General features: G+C 46.3%; 1 protein-coding gene and 1 long non-coding RNA gene across 18 annotated transcripts in view; one reads left to right on the forward strand and one right to left on the reverse strand.

The window, feature by feature from the left end:
* Positions 1-21,460, reverse strand: part of LOC114019268 — a 97,874-nt gene extending 76,414 nt beyond the window's left edge. For 5 of the 12 annotated variants that reach the window (XR_006288538.1, XR_006288537.1, XR_006288536.1 and 2 more), the window contains exons 1-2: positions 21,071-21,460; positions 16,280-17,371 (exon numbers count right to left, since the gene is read on the reverse strand). This is a non-coding gene — a long non-coding RNA (uncharacterized LOC114019268). Of the gene's footprint in view, positions 1-16,279; positions 17,372-21,027 lie in introns of all 12 variants that reach the window. The other 7 variants (XR_006288544.1, XR_006288545.1, XR_006288539.1 and 4 more) reach the window with 4 other exon arrangements.
* Positions 21,410-22,813, forward strand: part of PCMTD1 (protein-L-isoaspartate (D-aspartate) O-methyltransferase domain containing 1) — an 84,902-nt gene continuing 83,498 nt past the window's right edge. The window contains exon 1 of one of the 6 annotated variants that reach the window (XM_027821300.3): positions 21,410-21,640. The gene's annotated coding sequence lies outside the window, so the exon portion shown is untranslated. Of the gene's footprint in view, positions 21,641-21,992; positions 22,325-22,813 lie in introns of those variants that run through there. The other 5 variants (XM_007058777.4, XM_037892638.1, XM_043539632.1 and 2 more) reach the window with 5 other exon arrangements.

Genomic DNA, 22,813 nt, shown 5'->3' on the forward strand with positions numbered 1-22,813 from the left:
GAGGGATTCTCTGTTTTGAATCTAATTACCCTGTAAGGTATTTACCATCCTGATTTTACAGAGGTGATTCTTTTTATTTTTTCTTCTATTAAAATTCTTCTTTTAAGAATCTGATTGCTTTTTCATTGTTCTTAAGATCCAAGGGTTTGGGTCTGTGTTCACCTATGCAAATTGGTGAGGATTTTTACCAAGACTTCCCCAGGAAAGGGGATGTAACGGTTGGGAGGATTTTGGGGGGAAAGACATTTCCAAACGGGCTCTTTCCCAATTATATACTTGTTAAACGTTTGGTGGCAGTGATAAAGTCCAAGGGGAAAAAGGTAAAATAGTTTGTACCTTGGAAGTTTTAACCTAAGCTGGTAAAAGTAAGCTTAGGAGGTTTTCATGCAGGTCCCCACATCTGTACCCTAGAGTTCAGAGTGGGAAGGAACCTTGACAGCTCCCTTCTAACGTCGTTTGGCAGTCGCCTGCTTTGTCCACTGCTTGCAGGAAGAGCAGCCTGGTGGAGCTAGCTGGTGGGGGGCTTGGAACTAGTGTGGACCGGCCGCCCCCCTAGCCCTAGGAGCTCCCCGCTCCCCTAATTTCCCTGTGCAGCAGCTGCCCAGCAGGCTATCAACTGCCGTCAGTTCAGCTGTCCCTCCCCCACTGCCATGTGCTGCTTCTGCCTTCTGCCTTGGAGCTGCTCCCTGAGCCTCCTGCTTCTGGGGGGGGAGCTAATGTCAGGGTGTCTCCCTCCCCCCTGCTCCTGCACCCCGCTTATCCCATCTTCCATAGAGCGGGGGGACACACGACAGTCCCAAAGGCAGCCACTGAGGTGGTTCTCAGCTTGCTGATCTAATTAACAAGGCAATGTACTTAAGACAGGGATCAGCGTACTTACAGGGGAAATGCACCACACACACACCCATGTGTGTCTGTCTGTTATGCTGTCTCCCCTCCCTTTATTCCTTCTGCCTTGTAGAGTGTGAGGCTACATTAACAACGAGTTAACCCTTGAAGGCTAGTTCATCATTTAGCAGTAAGGCATTCCCTGAGAAATATCCCACCCACTGACTTCACCACCTCAACCAAGCTTCACAATCATCATTGCTGTTTACCCAGTGATGGATTAAAGATCTTGCCGCCCCTAGGCCCTGAAATAATTGCCGCCCTCAGCTCACCTCCGCTCCACCTCTGCCTCCTCCCCTGAGCGCGCGGCCGGGTCCTGCTTCTCCCCGCTCCCTGCCAGTGCTTGTGAGCGAAACAGCTTTGTGAAGGAGGGGGAAGAGGGGGGAATGTGGCACACTCAGGAGAGGAGGCGGGGCCAGGGCGGGGATTTGGGGAAGGGGACCAATAGGGGCAGTGACGGGGTGGGGAATGGGTGGAGTTGGGGTGGGGGCAGAGGGCGCGAACCGGTGCCGAGGGAAGCAGCCTCTGGCTGCTATTATAAATTTGCCGCCCCTGCAAATCTGCTGCCCTAGGCCTAGGCCTTGTTAGCCTAGGTGTTAATACACCATTGTGTGTACCAGTATTAAATTGTTTTAAAACTTATAGTGTGGGTGGGTGGGTGGGGGGTCATGTGTGAATGTATATATGTACATATGTATGTGTGTGTGTGTATATATATATATATATATATATATATATATATATATAGTGACAGGGTCAGGCCAGGCTACAGGAGAGTGATAGAAGGCAGATATATTAGCTCCAGGTTAAGTAGGTCCCTTTTCCCTGGGTAAGGTAACAGGGAAGGTTCCAGAACAATCAGGAACTTTCTGGAAACAATTAAAGCAGACAGGCTGATGAGAACACCTGCAGCCAATCAAGAAGCTGCTAGAATCAATTAAGGCAGGCTAATCAGAGCACCTGGGTTTTAAAAAGGAGCTCACTTCAGTTTGTGGCGTGCGTGCAAGGAGCTGGGCGCAAGAGGCGCAAGAAGCTGAGAGTGAGAAGGCGTACTACTGGAAGACTGAGAAGTACAAGCATTATCAGACATCAGGAGGGAGGTCCTGTGGTGAGAATAACGAAGGTATTGGGAGGAGGCCATGGGGAAGTAGCCCAGGGAGTTGTAGCTGTCACACAGCTGTTACAGGAGCCAGTGTAGACAGCTGCAATCCACGGGGCCATGGGCTGGAACCCGGAGTAGAGGGCAGGCCCGGGTTCCCCCCATCCCTGCCTCCGCCCAACTCCCTACTTGATACCAGAGGAGTTGAACTGGACTGTGGGTTCCACCAGAGGGGAGGGGTCTCTGGCCTGTTCCCCGATCCACTAGGTGGATCAGCAGAGACTGCGGGGATTGTTCTTCTTTTTTTCCCCATGCTGGCCAGTGATGAAGCTAACTGAGTGAATGGCAGATTTGAGCCACAAAAGTGGCCAAACTGAGGGCTTCCGTGAACCTCTGAAGTGAGCAAATCCGCCAATAAGTGCAGGATCCACCAAGGCAGAGGAGGAACTTTGTCACAATATGTAGATTATATATATATATATATATATAATGTAGATATATAGTCTTTTGACTGGTGAAAAATATTTCCCTGGAACCTACCCCCTCAATTTACATTCATTCTTATGGGGAAATTGGATTTGCTTAACATCGTTTCGCTTAAAGTCTCATTTTTCAGGAACATAACTACAATGTTAAGTGAGGAGTTCCTGTGTACTCCTTCCAGCTTGGAATAGGCGCATGCCCCATCCATTTCCTGCCAGGAGTGATCTATACTTCAGGGGGCACACAGAGGACACACTTGACTTTCCTGACATGGGGACTGCAATCATAACTGGCGCTTGAGCAAGGAAGCAAGAGATGCAGATTCTCACAGCACTTCCCCACAACCCTGGGCCACACACCAAATCTAATCCAGAAAGAGGAAAACCAAATGGACAGAGGGCAAAGAGACTTGAAATCAGTTGGAAAAGAGAGATACAAACAGGGCACTAGCTAGAGAGAAGAAAAACATAAAGCAATAGAAAATTAGATATAGGAGCTTACTGAAATAGTAAAGCATCTACATCAAACAAGGCAAGAGAATGAGAGGGAAAGGGATTAAGAAATAGATTTAAGGAACTAAATATAAGTATTATAATTCTTATTAACTGAGAATGAAACAGAAACACAAAATGATACCAAAGTAGGCGTGTGAGAGGTGAAGGAAAGCTAGCGAGATTGAGAAAGTCTGGAGAAACAGACACTTCTAAGAAAAAAGAAGAGCAAAGAGAGGAAGACCAGGTCTACACGAAGAACTTAAATTGACCAAGCTACGTTACTAATGGATGTGAAAAATCCACACTCCTGAGCAGCATAGTTAAGCTGATCTAACACCTGGTATGAACAGTGCTAGGTCAAGGGAAGAGTTCTTCCATCAGCCTAGCTACTGCCTCTCAGGGAGCTGGATTAACTACAGCTGTGGGAGAATCCCTCCTGTCACTGTAGTGAGTATCTACACTACAAAGTTAAGTCAATTTAAGTTACATTGACGTACAGATACTGCTGTAGTTAAACCGCTTTTGCATGTCCACGCTACACTTCTTGTGTCAGTGGAGTGCATCCACAGTAGCAGCTATTGCATCAACACAGAGAGCAGTGCACCGTGGGTATCTATCCCACTGTGCAACTTGCCACCATCTAACCCAGGGAAGGGTTTGCAATGCCTCATGGGGGCAGGTTCAGCATCTCATGATGCAGTTTTCTCCATCCCATGGGCATCCTAGTACGTTTTGCACCACTTTTCAAAAGCCCCAGTAACCTGTGTACCTGCCATCTCTGTCAGAAAGCATGGATCCTGCACTGCTCTTCAGTATTGTGCTTAGCATTAAGAACACAACATGCCTCATCCTGCAGTATTTCCTGAGCTGCGAGTCTGTTGTTGCCTGGGTATCTGCCTTGCTGCATGCCATGGAAAGAAACAATTCAAGATTGCTTTTGGCGTTCACGGAGCAGCTGCACAGGATGGACTGCCAGTTCTGGGCCCAAGAAACAATCACTGAATGGTGGGATCGCATGATTATACAGGTGTGGGATGACAAGCAGTAACTCTCTCCTCAGACCCTATGCTACCGTCAAGTCAGTGGCACTGCTATGGGTACCCACATCGCTCCACAGTATGCCAACATTTTTATGGATGACTTAGAACAACACTTCGTCAGCTCTTGTCCCCTAGCGCCCCTCCTCTACTTGCACTACATTGATGACATCTTCATCATATGGACCCATGGGAAGGAGGCCCTTGAAGAATTCCACCTGGATTTCAACAATTTCCACCCCACCATCAACCTCAACCTGGACCAGTCCACACAAGAGATCCACTTCCTGGACACTACAGTGCAAATAAGTGATGGTCACATAAACACCACCCTATACTGGAAACCTACTGACTGCTATACTTACCTACATGCCTCCAGCTTCGATCCAGGACAGATCACATGATCCATTGTCTACAGCCAAGCCCTAAGATACAACCACATTTCCTCCAGTCCCTCAGACAGAGAAACACCTACAAGATCTTTATCAAGCATTCTTAAAACTACAACACCCACCTGGGGAAGTGAGGAAACAGATTGACAGAGCAAGATGGGTACCCAGAAGTCACCTACTACAGGACAGGCCTAACAAGGAAAATAACAGAACACCACTTGCCATCATGTATGGCCCCCAGCTAAAACCTCTTCAGGACATCATCCAGGATCTATAACCTAGCCTGGAAAACAATCCCTCACTCTCACAGACCTTGAGAGGCAGGCCAGTCCTCGCTTATAGACAGCACCCCAACCTGAAGCAAATACAGCAACTAATGATCTGGAGGATGGCATGGATTGCAACCTCAGCAAGTTTGCAGATGACACGCTGGAGGGTAGGGATAGGATAGAGAGGGACCTAGACAAATTAGAGGATTGGGCCAAAAGAAATCTGATGAGGTTCAACAAGGACAGTGCAGAGTCCTGCACTTAGGATGGAAGAATCCCATGCACCGCTACAGACTAGGGACCGAATGGCTAGGCAGCAGTTCTGCAGAAAAGGACCCAGGGGTTACAGTGGATGAGAAGCTGGATATGAGTCAACAGTGTGCCCTTGTTGCCAAGAAGGCCCATGGCATTTTGGGCTGTATAAGTAGGGGCATTGCCAGCAGATCGAAGGACGTGATCGTTCCCCTCTATTCCACATTGGTGAGGCCACACCTGGAGTACTGTCCAGTTTTGGGCCCCATACTACAAGAAGGATGTGGAAAAATTGGAAAACATCCAGCGGAGGACAACAAAAATGATTAGGGGACTGGAACACATGACTTATGAGGAGAGGCTGAGGGAATTGGGATTGTTTAGTCTGCGGAAGAGAAGAATGAGGGGGGATTTGATAGCTGCTTTCAATTACCTGAAAGGGGGTTCCAAAGAGGATGGATCTAGACCGTTCTCAGTGGTACTAGATGACAGAACAAGGAGTAATGGTCTCAAGTTGCAGTGGGGGAGGTTTAGGTTGGATATTAGGAAAAACTTTTTCACTAGGAGGGTGGTGAAGCACTGGAATGTGTTACCTAGGGAGGTGGTAGAATTTCCTTCCTTTGAGGTTTTTAAGGTCAGGCTTCACAAAGCCCTGGCTGGGATGATTTATTTGGGGATTGGTCCTTCTTTGCGCAGGGGGTTGGACTAGATGACCTCCTGAGGTCCCTTCCAACCCTGATATTCTATAACACAAACCCAGGAACCAATCCCTGTAACACACCCCATTGCCTACTCTGTCCCCATATCTACTCTAGCAACACCATCAGAGGACCCAGCCACATGAGCCACACCATCAGGGGCTCATTCACCTGCACATCTACCAATGTGATATATGCCATCATGTGCCAGCAATGCCCCTCTGCCATGTACATTGGCCAAACAGGACAGTCTCTACATAAAAGAATAAATGCACACAAATCAGACATCAGGATTGGTAACATACAAAAGCCAGTCAATCTCCCTGGACTTTCTATAACAGATTTAAAAGTAGCCATTCTTCAACAACAAAAACTTCAAAAACAGACTTGAAAGAGAAACTGCAGAGCTACAATTCATTTGCAAATTTAACACCATTAATTTGGTCTTGAATAGGGACTGGGAGTGGCTGGCTCACTACAAAAACAATTTTCCCTCTCTTGGTATTATTGGGAGAGGACCACATCCACCCTGACTGAATTGGCCCTGTCAACACTGGTTCTCCACTTGTAAGGTAACTCCCTTCTCTTCATGTGCAGTATGTTTATGCTTGCATCTGTAATTTTCACTCCATGCATCTGAAGTGGTTTTTTTACCCACAAAAGCTTATGCCCAAATAAATCTGTCAGTCTTTCAGGTGCCACCAGACTCCTCGTTGTTTTTGTGGATCAAGACTAACATGGCTACCCCTCTAAAGCAGTGGCTGCAGAACTTTCGGATGCACAAAGCCACTTTTCTTGAGCTATGTGAAGAGTTCACCCAGCCCTCTGGTGCAGTGATGCCACAATGAAAGCTGTACTCTGACTGGAGAAAAGAGTGGTGGTCGCTGTGTGAAAACTACCAATACCAGACTGCTACCGATCAGTCACATATCAGTCTGGAATTGGGAAATCCACTGAGAGGTTTGTTGTGATGTAAGTGCTCAGAGCCATTGATCTCCTCCTGCTATGAAGAACTGTGACTCTGGGCAATATGTGGGAAAGAGTGGATGGTTTTGCAGCAATGGGGTTCCCGAACTGTGATGGAGCAATAGATGGCGCACACATACCTATTTTGGCACTAGACCACCTTGCCACAGAGTACATCAACGGGAAGGGCTACTTTTCTATAGTATTTCAAGTGCTGGTGGATCACTGTGGTTGTTTCACCGACCTTGATGCAGGCTGGTTTAGAGAAGGTGCATGACACATGTATCTTTAGAAACACTGGCTTGACCAGAAAGCTGCAAGCAGGGATTTTCTTTCCAGACCACAGGATTACCGTTGGTGATGTGGAAATGCCAGTCGAGATCCTGAGACACCCAGCCTACCCCTTACTCACGTGGCTAATGAAGCTGTACACCAGCTACCTTGACAGCAGCAAGGAGCGCTTCAACAGGCTCAGCAGGTGCAGAATGACTGTTGAATGTGACTTTGGCCGTTTGAAGGGCTGCTGGCACGGTCTACTCAGGAGGTTAGACCTCAGTGAGGACACTATCCCCATGGTCATAGTTACCTGCTGTGTGCTTCATTATATCTGTGAAGGAAAGGGAGAGAAGTTTTCCCCGGGGGTGGCGCACAGAGGTGGATGGGCTGTCTGTCTGCTGCTTTGAAGCAGCCAAATAGCAGGGCTATAAGAAGAGCTCCACAGGAAGCTATTTGGCTCAGTGAGGCTTTGAAGGAGCATTTTAACAATGAGCCACAGGTAATGTGTGTTGCTTTAATGTGCTGAGCCTGGTGGGGGATTTTTTTATACCATATTATGAACCTTGTAATGATTGCTGTGTATGCACTACTATAACAATGCAAATGCTCCTATGGCTATTTTCTCTGAATGTTAACAGCAGCCCCTATTGGTTGGAGAATAATAAAGATAAATTCAGTCTCCATAAGTGGGTTTTTATTCCACGCTCATGCAAACATACCTATGGAATGTTGAGGCAAACTTCATACATACAGGGGAAAGTATTTTTTAAGAGGAAGGAACAGGGAATTCACAAGGACATACACCAACCAGGCTCTGCCAGCTGGGTGTATGTGCAGCTGTCATCTGTAATCTCCACCAGGGTGGAGTGCCTGGGGTACGGCTGCAGCCCCGGAAAATACATGGAGTATGGTGAGGAGGGAGGGTAGGGAAATCCTAGAATGCAGTTCTCTATGGGCTGTGGGTGGAGGCGAGCATGGATGCATTCACCCTGAAATTCAATCAGAGACTGCAGTATGTCTGTTTGTTCCCTGAGCAGGGTTATCTCTTGCTGCCTGTTTCTCCTGTCCTCACTATCCCTCTGTACAACCTGAAGCACCAGAGGCTTGCAGGACCTCCTGGAACATGTCTTCCCTTGTCCTCTTCTTTCTCCCCCTGCCACTCTGCCAGTGTGGATGAAGAGACTCTCAAGGCCACATTTGCAGCTGCTAAGGAAAAAATGGACAGAGGTACTATTGTCAGTGCATGTACTCCCCTTGGTCCACAAAAGTTACAAGCTCAACGTTCTCACTTTCCTTTGGGACTCTCAGAGCATAGCGGCAGCCCCTGCCGTGGTGAGTGTAGCCCGATGGGGAGCAGGCAAGTTGGGACAATAAGGGGTGGGGGGTAGCAGGGGATATCAGTACAACTGGATAGGGTTATTGTACTGGATACTGGCCCCATTTTCTACAGGAGGTAGTGATTGTAGCTGATATCTTACTCCTCAGGGTAACAGAGGCTGCAAGAGAGTAGCTCCTGCATGCATCTAGCCAAGTCTGTGTGCTGCAATGGTGCCTGCTGAAGTAATTGCCCAGTGGCATGACAAAGTGTCCTACCACAGGGGAAGACCCAAGGCAGCCCTCCCAAGAAACCTTTGGCAGAGGATTGAAGACTGCCTCCAGAAAAGTTTCCTAGAGATCTCTATGGAGGATTCAGAGGACATCCTGGTGCACACAAACTACTCATGCCACCCGATTCCCCTGTTGTCTGTCCCACATCCTCTTCCTTATCCAGCACCTCATCCTCAGGGTTCACTCCAGTGACCTATGACTCCACGTCCCCTAAAGTATCCACAGGGCTCTTAATGGTGGAGGTGGGGTTGCTGCTGAGGATGGCATGCAGCTCCTTGTAGAAGCACCATATCTGCAGCTCTGCACCAGAGCAACTATTTGCCTCCCTGACCTTCTGGTACACCTGACTTGGTTTCTTGATTTTTATGCAGAACTGCTGCGTGTCCCTATTGTAGCCCTTCTCCTCTATGCCCTGAGCATGCTGGCTGTAGATGTCAAGGTTCTGAATGCTGGATCGCAGCTGTGCCATTACAGCCTCCTCTCCTGATGGACTAAGGAGATCCACCACCTCAGGTGTACTCCAGGAGGGAGCACATTTGCTGCGTGGAGTGGGCCTGCTCAGCTGGGCAGTTGCTATGTGAGCTATCCACACCAAGCAAACAGGAAGAGCAAGTTTAAAACTTCCTGGGGGTTTAACAGGGGAGGGGCGTTCACCTGGGTATCTGCCCGCCTGGCAGCAGAGTTCAAAATGGCGACCAGAGTGTTTATAGTGGGGCACTGAGGCACACCTTTTGGAAGCCACTTATGCCTACGTAAGCAACGCAGTGTCTACACTGATGCTGCATTGCCCTAACTCCATCAAACTAACTGCTATATCTCTTGCCAATGTGAATTTATTAGGTCGGCATAGCGAGCCACTTAAAACATGTACACTACAATGTTCCTCCTGCCTTCTCTATAATTAGGTCAGCATAAGCTGCCATTGGCCTAACTCTATAGCATAGACTAGGGCTTAGAAACAGAACATTAGGTGCCAAAGACATGACATAAAGGTTAGGGGATTTTTCTGCATACCAGAAAACAGTTTATATATGTTTGTTTCTTGTTTAAAGTTTTTCAGCCCTCTGTGAAGAAAGAAGTGGTTCGGGACTATTTAGAAAAGCTGGACGAGCACAAGTCCATGGGGCCGGATGTGCTGCATCCGAGAGTGCTAAAGGAGTTGGTGGATGTGATTGCAGAGCCCATTGGCCATTATCTTTGAAAACTCATGGCGATCGGGGGAGGTCGAGGACGACTGGAAAAAGGCTAATGTAGTGCCCATCTTTAAAAAAGGGAAGAAAGAGGATCCTGGGAACTACAGGCCAGTCAGCCTCACCTCAGTCCCTGGAAAAATCATGGAGCAGGTCCTCAAGGAATCAATTCTGAAGCACTTAGAGGAGAGGAAAGTGATTAGGAACAGTCAGCGTGGAGTCACCAAGGGCAAGTCATGCCTGACTAGTCTAATTGCCTTCTATGATGAGAAAACTAGCTCTGTGGATGAGGGGAAAGCAGTGGACGTGCTGTTCCTTGACTTTAGCAAAGTTTTTGACTGTCTCCCACAGTATTCTTGCCAGTAAGTTAAAGAAGTATGGGCTGGATGAATGGACGATAAGGTGGATAGAAAGCTGGCTAGATTGTCGGGCTCAACGGGTAGTGATCAATGGCTCCATGTCTAGTTGGCAGCCAGTATCAAGTGGAGTGTCCCAAGGGTCGGTCCTGGGGCCGGTTTTGTTCAATATCTTCATAAATGATCTGGAGGATGGTGTGGATTGCACCCTCAGCAAGTTTGCAGACGACACTATACTGGGAGGAGAGGTGGATATGCTGGAGGGTAGGGATAGGATACAGAGGGACCTAGAAAAATTAGAGGATTGGGCCAAAAGAAATCTGATGAGGTTCAACAAGGACAAGTGCAGAGTCCTGCACTTAGGACAGAAGAATCCCATGCACCGCTACAGACTAGGGACCGAATGGCTAGGCAGCAGTTCTGCAGAAAAGGACCCAGGGGTTACAGTGGATGAGAAGCTGGATATGAGTCAACAGTGTGCCCTTGTTGCCAAGAAGGCCAGTGGCATTTTGGGTTGTATAAGTAGGGGCATTGCCAGCAGATCGAGGGGCGTGATCGTTCCCCTCTATTCCACATTGATGAGGCCTCATCTGGAGTACTGTGTCGAGTTTTGGGCCCCACACTACAAGAAGGATGTAGAAAAATTGGAAAATGTTCAGCAGCAACAAAAATGATTAGGGGACTGGAAGACATGACTTATGAGAGGCTGAGGGAACTGGGATTGTTTAGTCTGCAGAAGAGAAGAATGAGGGGGGATTTGATAGCTGCTTTCAACTACCTGAGAGGTGGTTCCAGAGAAGATGGTTCTAGACTATTCTCAGTGGTAGAAGAGGACAGGACAAGGAGTAATGGTCTCAAGTTGCAGTGGGGGAGGTTTAGGTTGGATATTAGGAAAAACTTTTTCACTAGGAGGGTGGTGAAACACTGGTATGCGTTATCTAGGGAGGTGGTGGAATCTCCTTCCTTAGAAGTTGTTTAAGTCAGGCTTGACAAAGCCCTGGTCAGCAGCCAAGCAGGAGTTTTGTGGATCACAGTGGCACTAAAATAGCTCTTAGGTGCCTATCTACCTTCATAGATCACACTCTTTGTCCTGATCTTTTATCTCATCCTTTTTGTCTGGAACGAGAGTGCTATATTGCTTCCAGGAGACATGAGGTGGGTTATAAAGTGACAACCATCATGATAAGGCCGGAAACTCTAGTCCCACCAATTTGAGCCTGCATTGCCTGTTTCATTAACAGTGATGGGAGATGGTGGATTAAAACTAGAAATAAAAAGAATGAGAACCATTTCTCGACCAAGTGATCTAGTCTACTCACCTACATAAACTCATATGCAGAAGTACTTCCACGATCTAGGCCTTAATTTTTAACCTTTGCCTTTATTATTTTAAAAATGATTTCTAAACTTTCTCTGGCCCTGATCCAGCATCATGCCCGGATTGCATGAATCCTTGGATAGCCCCATTAAAGTCAATTCAACTCAACAGGCATGCGAAGGTATCTGCATGCTAGAAGATTCCATTCTAGGAACACAGCCTATATTTCTAATGTGTTTTAATATGTTATTGTTGCTATTTTCATTTATATTCTTATTTTAGACCTCATGCCAATTTGCATGCTTTCCTGCCAGATTTCATTTGATATTTTTAATCCTTGCATATTTGCTCTTACCATAACTACTTGTAGGACTAGACTTTAATATGGTATTATGAGCCTAATGTTAGGATTTCTTTAATCTTGACCATGGAACTTGCTACCTTAATGTTATGTTATTTCCTAATAAACCATCACTCTACAAAACTGTAGATACTCACACAAAAAACTTACCAAAACACAAGGAAGTAATTCAACATTTTTAGATCTGGGACTCACCGCTACTTTCTTCTTAATTACTTTTATTTTCTTAAAGTGACAGATCCTTCCATCCCAAATGTTGTTACAGAGATTAAATACTGCCCATGCAGTGAGAACACTTGCCCATAAGTGTTTCAGAGGTGTTGAGAGAAAATGGCAATGTATTCCACAATAGAACAAATATATATTTCTTGTAAATTTATCACTGTAATTGATTAAAGCGTTATTTTAGCATTTGTTCAGATATCCTGCTCTGAAAATGTCATCAATACAGTTAGCACATTTAGTCCATATTGCAAAACTGTACGAAAGAATCAAAAAGAATTAGGAGAACTTAATTTGCATTAGCCATTGAATATATCAAGTAGAGGGAAGAAGATGCACCTATTCTAAAATGGGCCATTTTATCTTTTTGCAGCTTTCTCAAAAGTGCTATCAGCATTAAAATGCACATCCACAAAGTGAAATAAATAAGAAAAGGGTATAAATATTCCTCATTTTATTAATTGTTCCTCTCACTGAGTTAGTTAATTGTCTGCTACTGCTTACAGACATGAAGAGCTCCGTGTAGCTTGAAAGCTTTTCTCTTTCACCAAGAGAAATTGGTCCAATAAATAATCCTCATCCACCTTGTCTCTCTAATATCCTGGGACCAACACAGCTACAACACTACTTACTGCCCTGACTCTTGTGAGCAGAATACACAAATCCCTAGTGCAATATGGGTAATATAGAAACGTATTATACATTGTCATTCAAAAACTTAGAAGTTAATACATCTTCTGTAGTGGAACTTCAAAAGTATTTAAAGGGACACTGTCAACTTAACTTAGTTCAAAATTTACATTTTTAACAACAGAAATGCTGTAACATTATTAGAAATAAAATTTCAAGGAAATAAGTTGTTTTAAAATGTAAATATTCCCTGCAATATTTGAAACTCAATTACTGTAGCATTTAAGAACACATAAGCAAGTAAACTTGAAACAAAAGTGAAACTCACCACATTTATTTTCATTATCTAAACAGAAATATGTGCAAAGAATAAATGAGGCATGAACTAAAGTAATCTGTCACTTAATAAAGTGTTCTTCACCTAGATAAAGGAATGTTGATTACATCTTCCCTTTAAGTTCATGATGCTTGTAAGCAGGTTCAAGCGTTTTTTTATAGTCTGTGAAGAAAAATTGCTCTATCTAAAAATAAAATGAAATGTGGTAGCCAACTAGGCGATAAGACTAAATTTTTGATATTTGGAATACCTGAGATTAAATTCTGAAAGCTATCTACTATGCATATTGTGACATTGCACTCCATATGATTTTATGAAAATATGCTAATGAGTGTGAATATAATGTAACTGGAATATGCTTCATGCAAAAGGTCTCTTGTAAGGTATCATTACAAAGCTTATAATCTACTGAGTGTGGTCATCCTATTTGTATAAATGTATCATTCTTGTATCTGGAACTAGAAATATGAAATATAACTCTGAGGTCCTATTGTAATTATGCAAAGTGTGAGGCCATTAATGGTGGTTTGGAATCTTGATGGCTCCCATCAACTAGGACAATTGGTTGTAAATGGCTCTGTTTATTTGCAAGCGTTCCTGTGAGTCAGGCCAGGAAGAATGAGGGCTTGGGGTCTCACAGGACGTGTGACCATGTCACCTGGTACTGAAATCCACCTTAAACCTGGTGCTTTTCCATTTAGAGAAACAAAGGATTCCCATCTTGTGCCAAAGCTATTAAAGTGAGTAGAACAGAGCAAAGAGGGCTGTAGACATGAGAAATCCTCTAGCTACCACCTGAGCTGGAACAAGGACTGTACCAGGGGAAAGGATTGGGCCCAGACTAGAAAGGAGTCTAGTGTGTGAAAGAAGCTTACTGGAACATCTCAGAGGGTGAGATTTACCTGTATTCAGTTTCCTACAGTATTAGGCCTAGATGTGCATGTTTTTGTTTTATTTTGCTTGGTAACTTACTTCTTTCTGTCTGTTATTACTTAGAACCACTTAAATCCTACTTGTTATACTTAGTAAAGTCACTTTTGTTTATTAATTAACCCAGAGTAAGCAATTAATACCTGGGGGAGCGAACAGCTGTGCATATCTCTCTATCAGCATTACTAGAGGGTGAAAAATTTATGAGTTTACCCTGAATAAGCTTTATAAGAGTAAAACAGATTTATTTATTTGCATTGGGAACTGGGTATCTGAGTGCTGGAGACAGGAGCACTTCTTAAGCTGTTTTCACTTAAGTCTGCAGCTTAGGGGTGCGTGGTTCAGACCCTGGGTCTGTGTTGGATCAGACTGGCATGTCTGGCTCAAGAAGGCAGGTTTCTGGAGGCCCAAACTGGCAGAGAAAATGGGCTCAGAGGTAGTCTCAGCACATCAGGTGGCAGTTCCAAGGGGGTCTCTGTGACCAAACCCATCACACCTATATTTGCTGCTTTTCATTTCATTATACGTAGTTCAGGGTTGTCATTCATTTCAATAAGAGCAGCATTACAAATCTTCATATTTTTAAAAATAATGAAAACCCTTTCTTAAATAGATCAGTAGTATAGGTCTGACTTCCGTAGTTGTGTACAGCAGTGCAAAGCCAGTGTAAAATGCTGTTGTTTTGATTTGGTAGAATTTTACTGTACTTACTTTCCATTTATATTAATTACAACCGCAGGTGAAAGGCAGTGGAGAATTAGGCCCATAGTATCTAAGCACTAAACACAAATTTATTTAGATTTCCAAAGCACTTCTGGAAGGCAGGGAGACATCTGCTTCCTAGAGAGACATCTGCTTCTGCTCTCTGATAATAAGATTACTTAGAATCATGGTCAACAGAGTGCTGATTCCCTGAGAGGTGTAATATATAACACTGTGGAGAGAGGAACAGGACTGGAGAGTAGAGGCATGCCAAGTTGTATCCTCTCCTGCTAGATGATGGCTGAAGCCAACCTTTTCCATTATCTTGGGAGACATCAACTGAAATAAGCCACCTTTCTTAGTTTGGGTCTTAAATGATATTCCTTGTAAGTCTATTGTAAAGTGCACTTATTGAGGTCTTGAACTCAATGTGTGTGAAGTACCTTACATGACCTACCACTGCTCTGACAGTCCTGTCGGGTAATATATTTGATGTCAAATAAGATTTTCTTAGGATGCTAACTTCCATTCAAATGAATAGAAGAATTGTTCAAGCTATCCACATCTCAAATTCATCAAGATTTGATTTGATCAAATTATTGTACTGCAATTAATGTACTGCAGGTACAGAGACTGTACGGGCAAGGCTATGTGAGAGAATATGTATCTACCCTCTGTTTAACTAATGCATGGCAGAACTTGTATTATAGTTGTAGACCAGTACATGTTTGAGAGTTTGGAATTTCCTGACAGACCCGAACACTGAAGTTTCTATTTTTTTTTTTTAAATTCTTTTTAAAGCTGAGTGCAGAGTGATCGTCCTATCCGACATCCATTCAATTGTAATGGACTGAGAAAACAGAAAACTAAGAAAATTGGCCTGACAAAGTGTTAAATAACATCACAAAAATTAGTGGTGATTGGAATACTTCTATCAAAATTAAATTAGCAAAATATAGAAATAAAATCTTAACATTGTAGGGTTTTCTTTAAAGGTTTATGGCTACGCTGTTGAATATCAGTGTGCTTCAATGCATTTTATTCCAAAGATAATCAGTGTGTCTGCTGGCTCACATTACTGTCTTCCAGATTATTTTCCATTGTTACAGACTAGATAAATTCTCCTCCCTTTTTTAGACAAGTAATTTTTGAGAGCGATTTTAAGAGTCAATCAAACCAATAGAAAAGGTCTATTGTGGTTGGTACAAAAGGTCCAGGACAGTCATATTGAAAGGCCTGTCACGGTGAACCATGGAGAAAACCCTGAATTGTTTTTCTCTAACCACTATAAGAGACTTGGGGGTAGCCCATGTAAAAAGACTGTGGCAGACATATAATTAGAATTGGAAAAAAATGATAACCAGACATGATAATTTCCCTTCCTGTGTTTAAGAATAGTATTATTCCCCCCAAAAGCATGGCTGCTGCCTTTTCAGACTTTACCTGTTTCCAATTTAAGACTACAAATAAAATGTGAAAACAAGATGCTTTTAAAATATATATATATATATCTATATATATATATCTGAAATGGGCCTTTCCATTTTATTATAAATTACGAAAGAGTCAACTGCAAACAAAAATTCTGAATCTGAAGCCATTCCTTTAGTTTTTCACATAGGCTTCAGTACACAATCTGTTCATCCCATCTCTAAATAGAATAAGACTCCAAAGTGATTATACATGTTTTTCATGCTCACAATATTGCAAATTTTTTTTTACAACTTAATGACTGTCATACTGGCTTTTCAACTAAATACAGAAGTCATACTAATTAGCAGCTATTCTCAGAGGTTTGACACTGAGGGTTTCATTCTTCCCTTCCCCACTGAAAGGAGAAGAGTTTTGCCATTAGCATCACTAGGAACAGGCTCGGGCACTAGAAACTATTTGAGCTAGAATGATATTCAGAACACTGGAGGTATATACTCTAGGGAAAATAGTAGGAGATCTTGGTCTCCTGCTTACAGAAGAATACCTATTTTACGAACTAATAGGGGATTGAGGAGCTCCTAAAATCAAAGGTTTAAGATTGAACATCTCAGAATTACAGCAGGTATGATGTATCAGTTGCAGTATGGTGCACTGCATCACTTTCTTCTTGTCCTTCAAACCACTACAAAGTGATTTTTAATGCATTTAAGGCACCAGAAGTTGAAGAGATGACAACTTGTTCTTCATCAACATCACTTTTGTTATATTTTGTTTTGTTTCTTTTTTCTGTCAAGGGCAAAATGGATCATATAGCCAGTCATTCATAAGACCGGAGTTCACAAAATTGTGGTTCTACTGGAGTTACCCAACATAGATCAGCAAATGAGACCTTGGCTTTGATGATTGTGTTGAAACTGCATTCATTTTAAAATTATGGGTGGTTGGATAGGCCAGATATATTATTTGAAGTCTTCATAAATACTAGACAGATGCTGAGAGGTCAAAAGAGATCAGAAATAAGCAAAATAATTATGGGGATGGATGGATGGAACTGTGTAAACAGTGCATTAAATAAAGCAAAGGATATAATAGTATAGAAAGAGTGTAAACACCAAGGAGAAACTTTAAAAAAAAAACACCTTACTCTAGCTGCATTCTGATTTCACTTGGTTCCTGTTGGACCACTCCAAAGACAAGTATTTGCTTTTCAGAAGTGTTCTTAATGGGATCCAGAGATAAGTCAACTCTAGCAGGGAGAAGTTAATAGCAGTCAGTGAGAGGGTGTAATTCATTATCTAATGATATAGTGAAATCATTAGTCTTGTTAACCCACCCTCTTCACACCTAAGAAATCTTCAGATTCCCCTCTCTGTGGTATAGTTCCTGCAGGGAACATTACCATGGACCTCCAAACACACTTCTCTGGAACCTAGGTAGCAAATAAGAGATACATGATTAGAGATTTTTTTTTTTTAATTAAAAAAAAAGTTTCAATAACTGCCAGTCACATATTAATGGTGCATGTCAAAATATATTACTAGGTACGGTACTAATGAATTGGGCAGGAGGGAAGGAATTGCAGAGGCTCCCTAGACATCTTGCTGCAAGGAGCAGTGTCGGAGCATAACTCTAAGGGATGCACGTGCAGACTCTCACCTAGGTAAATACAACTGAAAATATTGAACTAATGTGTGAGGACTAGTAACCTAACACCAAATTATATTTAGTATTATCTAACAATTAAATTGTATAATATAGAATGTAGCACAATCATTTTACTGTAGAAATCTATTCAATTCACTGCTATCAGCCATGTACCTACTACAAGTGGTTATGTTCAGACCTGTGGGATAGGTCCCACCGTAGCGCTCCTGAAATGCTTGCACGGAGTGAACTATAGGGATATGTGTCAGTCCTGCATCCACAATAGTGTATCTAATATGGATGCACTGCACTGTTGCAACTTGCACAGGTTCAGTCATACCAAATGCAAGTTGCAAGGATAGTTCGCAGCACAGACAAAGCTAGAGATGTTAATGTGATTTCCCTGGGGCCACACAATGAATGAGTGGCAGAGCCAGGATTACAATTTGGGAGTTTGCAGCTCATAGGCCTTTGCTTAATCCATTGGATCCTGTTGCCTTTTGGGAACCCCATCTTCTCTGATCAGTGCAGTCCTGAACTAGTGAAGTTAGTCAGTAGGGGTCTGATTATACTGATCTAACTCTAGGCAACTGTATTACATTTTTTCCCCTGCTTGTGAAACTTTTACAATCAGTTTCTGTAAACAGGATTTTTGAAGTTTCCTAGTGTATGCTGACTTTAAGAACAGCTATTTTTCTAAAACTTGCAGAAATTTACCAATCCAGGGACAGTCTCCTTGCCAGTGCTTCATCATGAACATAATGGGAAATACGTATTTCACTCCTCTGTCCAAAAACATTACTGTTCCCATATAACGTTTTTGAAGAGTTGTTCAATCAGTCACAGATTGTACAGTGACTTCCTCTTAGCTGGGTGGTGAGCCTGATTCCCTGATAAAGAAATTTACTATCTCTCCATCTTTCTGTCTCTCATGTAGAGGTGTAGCAGTTATACCACCATATCTATCGTTTCTATCGGTCTATCGGTTTCTGAAGTCTGACCCAGTCTCACTCAGGTTACCAGAAACTCAGAGTTGTTCTTGAAGTTTGGCCTGGGAGATACACAACCCTTTGTGGCACCAGATGTCTCTACCGAGGGTGTTAGCTAAGCACAGCTATTGCTCCCTGCAGGCACCAGATTAGGAGGGTGAGTGAGCTTGCTTTTTACTGCAGAACCAGCTTCTTCAACAGCTGTGCTGTCTTGTGATTTCTCTTGCTCTAACCTCTAAATGTGGCCCCTCTTTCAGCAGCATCTCGGCTCCCTCAAATTAGGCCAGCCCTGGGCACAAATGACCAGCTACTCCCAATCTCCTACCTTCCAAATCCCTCTGTATCCAAGCCATCTAAACCTGGGTTATCAGCTTGAACTCCACCAACTTCCTTTACTTGCAGCACCAACTGCTCTACTTATAGCCCTCTGCACCTGGAACAAGGCCTCCAATCCTCACTTCCCCACCCCCACTAGCCAAAAACCCTGACCACTACTGCCCTCACTCCTTTTGCTGCCCTTCTTAATATCTTATTTTTACTGCTCTCTCAATCTGATACCATCAACTGCCTTCCCCCTCCTTGACCCTAGACTCCAGCTGTTCCCATTCCCTGCACCCATTTTTTTGCCTGTCTCCAACCTATGGAACCTCCAACCCAACTGACTACAGGCTCTGCCACCTGTACTCCTCTGTCCCATTGCTTCCTAACCTCAAACACGTTCTGTTCCTTCAGCCCCTTGCACCAAACCAACATCTCCACTCCTTGAGCTCTAACACTTCATGCAACAGCTGCTCCAGTCATATCTTCAAGCTATCCCAATCCCTTCTCCTTCCATTCACCAGTAGTTACTGAGAAATAAGCTCCCATCATCTACCACAACTTACTGAGGCCCAAGCCCCAACTCTGCTCCCCACCTGCCCCTGGCTTCTCCAGTCTGCCACTATTCCCCCTTCTCTCTGGTCTCCATCAAGATGCTTCTGTGCTAGGGTTGCCAGCTGTCCAGTTTTCGACTGGAACGCCCGGTCAAAAAGGGACCTTGGTGGCTCCAGTCAGCACTGCTGACTGGGCCATTAAAAGTCCACCTGGAGGCATAGCGGGGCTACGGCAGACTCCCTGGCTCTGTGCAGCTCCCAGAAGCGACTAGCATGTCTGGCCTGTAGGCGCAGGGGCAATCAGGGAAGCATCTGATTGTGCTGCCCCTGTCCCCACAGCTCCAATTGGCCAGGAACCACAGCCAATGGGAGCTGCGGGGACAGCACCTGCCTGGCCATGCCTCTGCCTAGAGGCCCGGACATGTTGGCCGCTTCCAGGAGCAGCACAGAGCCAGGCAGGCAGGGAGCCTGCCTTAGCCCTGCTGACCGGGAGCCGCCTGAGATAAGCGCCACCCATCCAGACCTCGCACCCCGAACCCCCGTCCCAGGTCGGAACCCCCTCCTGCATCCTAACTCCCTCCCAGACCCTGCACCCCCACCTGCATCCCAGCTCCCTCCTGCACCTAACCTCCCTCCCAGAGCCCACACCCCCACCCCAGGCTCCTGGAGCCCACACCTCACACCCCCTCCCACACTCCAAACCCCTTGGCCCCAGCCCAGACCCCCCCTTGTGCACCACAAACCCATCATCCCCAGCTGGAGCCCTCACCCCCTCCCACACTCCTGCCCCAGCCCAGTGAAAGTAACTGAAGGGGGGAGGCCTCAGGGAAGGGGGAGGGCAGGGCAAGGGGTTTGGTTTTGTGCAATTAGAAAGTGGGCAACCCTATTCTGCTCCCCAGCCCTATTCCCCTCTAATATCTCCGGCCTTCCCCACCTCCTTTGAAGCATTCCAGAGGCCTGTTAGTTTCCAAGAGTGCCCATTCCCTCCTCCTCCTCCTTCAGGGCCCTAGCAAGGGGAAAGCCATGGCCTCTGTCCTGGGGTTGGGGAGGCTACAACCCTTCTTTCCTCCCGAAAAGGGCACTCTGCGGCTGTGACCTAAAGAATCTGTATCTCCCCTGTGGGCTTCTCTCCAGGCACAGGAAATACCCTGAGTGTGGGTAGCCCTGGGATAGGGGGGCTTCTCGGGATAGTGGGTAGGACAGGATTTAAGGGCCAGCCTAGGCGCATGGCAGGGCCTAGGACAGGACTCACCTGGGCCCTAGAATCCTTATTGTTCCCGCCCCAGGAGTGACTCTGCGGGATTCAGTTAGCAGCCGTGTTAGTCTGTATTCGCAAAAAGAAAAGGAGTACTTGTGGCACCTTAGAGACTAACTAATTTATCTGAGCATAAGCGTTCGTGAGCTACAGTTCACTTCATCGGATGCGTCCGATGAAGTGAGCTGTAGCTCACAAACGCTTATGCTCAAATAAATTAGTTCCTCTCTAAGGTGCCACTAGTACTCCTTTTCTTTTTGCAGAGATTGCACAGGCTAAGTCACTACCCCCCCCTTCTGCCTCTGGTCTCCCGAGTCCCACCCACCTCGCCCCCGGCTCTTCCTGCGCTGCCCTGCCACTGACTCCACCTGCTCCCCCTTGTCCCCGCTCCCCCCCGATCGAGCCGGTCCTCACGGTGACAGGGGCAGCATGGCCCTCCTGCAGCTCTGTAGCGACGCGCGGTGGCCCTCGACTGGTAAGAGTTCGTCACCACCCGCCAGCTGCACTGGGGAGCGCAGCGCCCAGCCTGCCTGCCCCTTTGATAGACACGGGACTTGGCGGTGGAGGGGTGGCTGCTTCGTAGCCCAATGCCAAGGTTCTGCACGCCCCTAGGCAACGGGTGACGACACACAATCGTCATCCTCTGATTGGTCCTTTGGGTTGCAGGGCGGAGTCTATCCCCAGATCACGTGACGCTCCCCTCAGCCAGTTGGGCACGGAGGCTACCTCCCTCCGCTTGAGGACGGACCACGTGACCCCAGTGTTTACATCCTCTCAGCTGGTAGAACCCCTCCCCCGCAGCCTCTCACGTCAACACAAACAGTGGAGAGCGAGCGCGTGCGGGGGGAGCGCAGGGCTAGTGCTACGGGCCTGCCCCTCCCCCACCGGTCCGCGAGCAGCTTTCCCCCGGCCGGAGACCTGGAGGACGCAGCGGAGGGGTGAGTGCCCGAGGGCGGCGGCGGGGAGGCGCTCGGATGCCCCGGGGAGGGTCCCGGCGTGGATTGGACCCGAGGGGGCTGGCGCGGCCGCCGCGGGGCTCGGTGGCTGGGGAGGGGGCGCCCGGATGGTCCCTACGCCAACCGCGGTGCAGGCAGAGCGCTGCCCCCGGCCCCCGCGCGGAGTCTGACCCCCCCCCGCCCCGCCGCTCACCCCGTTCCGCTTTCCCCTGCGGGCCGGGCGGTGGTTGTTGTTTCGTACTTTGGACTCGCCGCCCCCTGCCCTGGCACGTCGGTTCAGGGCTGGACGCGGGCGGGCCGGGGGGGGCAGTGGCGAGACAGCCCCCGAGCGAAGGGGGGCGCTGCGCAGGTCGGCCCGGCCCAGCAGTTTGGCAGGCGTGTACGGGACTCGAGCAGCCCCGCTGCCCCCCCCCCCCTCGCGGGTGGAGTTTGGTAGGTTTGGGGGTTGAAGGGTTTGGTCTCTTGGCTGCTTCTCCCCGCCCCCAGCCCGCCAGTCAAAGTGGGGTGGCTTTTGGGGGTGGTTCTTCTGCACCATTTGGTTTGCGGGAGGAGAAATCCCCGAGAGTGGGGCTGATTTGCCCTGTCTGGAGCCGTGGAGGGGGCGCTTGCAGGGAGAGGAACTGAAAATAGGATGGGACCCTATATCTCCTGCTTACACGACAGTGGGTAAAGATATGTGTCTCCTCCCCCCCCCCACCCCCCCGCCTTTGCCATAACCCACATTGTGTCTCTGTTTACGGTGTGGTGTCGCTGCTTTGGCTCAGAACAACATAGGGGGAGAGGGAGGAACTGGCTTCAGAACAGCCACCTTGCTTCTTCCCTGTGTTTTCTTTGTTGTCTTTTCAGGTGGGAGGGTGACTTGCGGTGATTCAGATTCTACCTGTCGCTCCCACTCTGGCCTGTGGGTTTAGTTGTTTTGGGGTTGGTTTTTTTTTTTTTTTTTTTTGCCTCGCTGGAGCTGTCGGTGGCTCACTGTGAAGTTGGAGATGAGGAAGCTGGTGCTGGCGGCAGGAATCATCCTGGCATTTATTTGATACGCAAGCAGCAGCTTAGGCCTGGTTTCTGTAGTCTCCTCTTCCTACCTGTGTGGCAGAGGATGTGGTCCATAATTCTGATATACTCCAGCCCCAAGGGAGAAAGCAAAGGAGAAAACAT

This window comes from Chelonia mydas, chromosome 2, assembly GCF_015237465.2.
Source record: "Chelonia mydas isolate rCheMyd1 chromosome 2, rCheMyd1.pri.v2, whole genome shotgun sequence".
In the NCBI taxonomy this organism is placed as follows: domain Eukaryota; kingdom Metazoa; phylum Chordata; order Testudines; family Cheloniidae; genus Chelonia; species Chelonia mydas.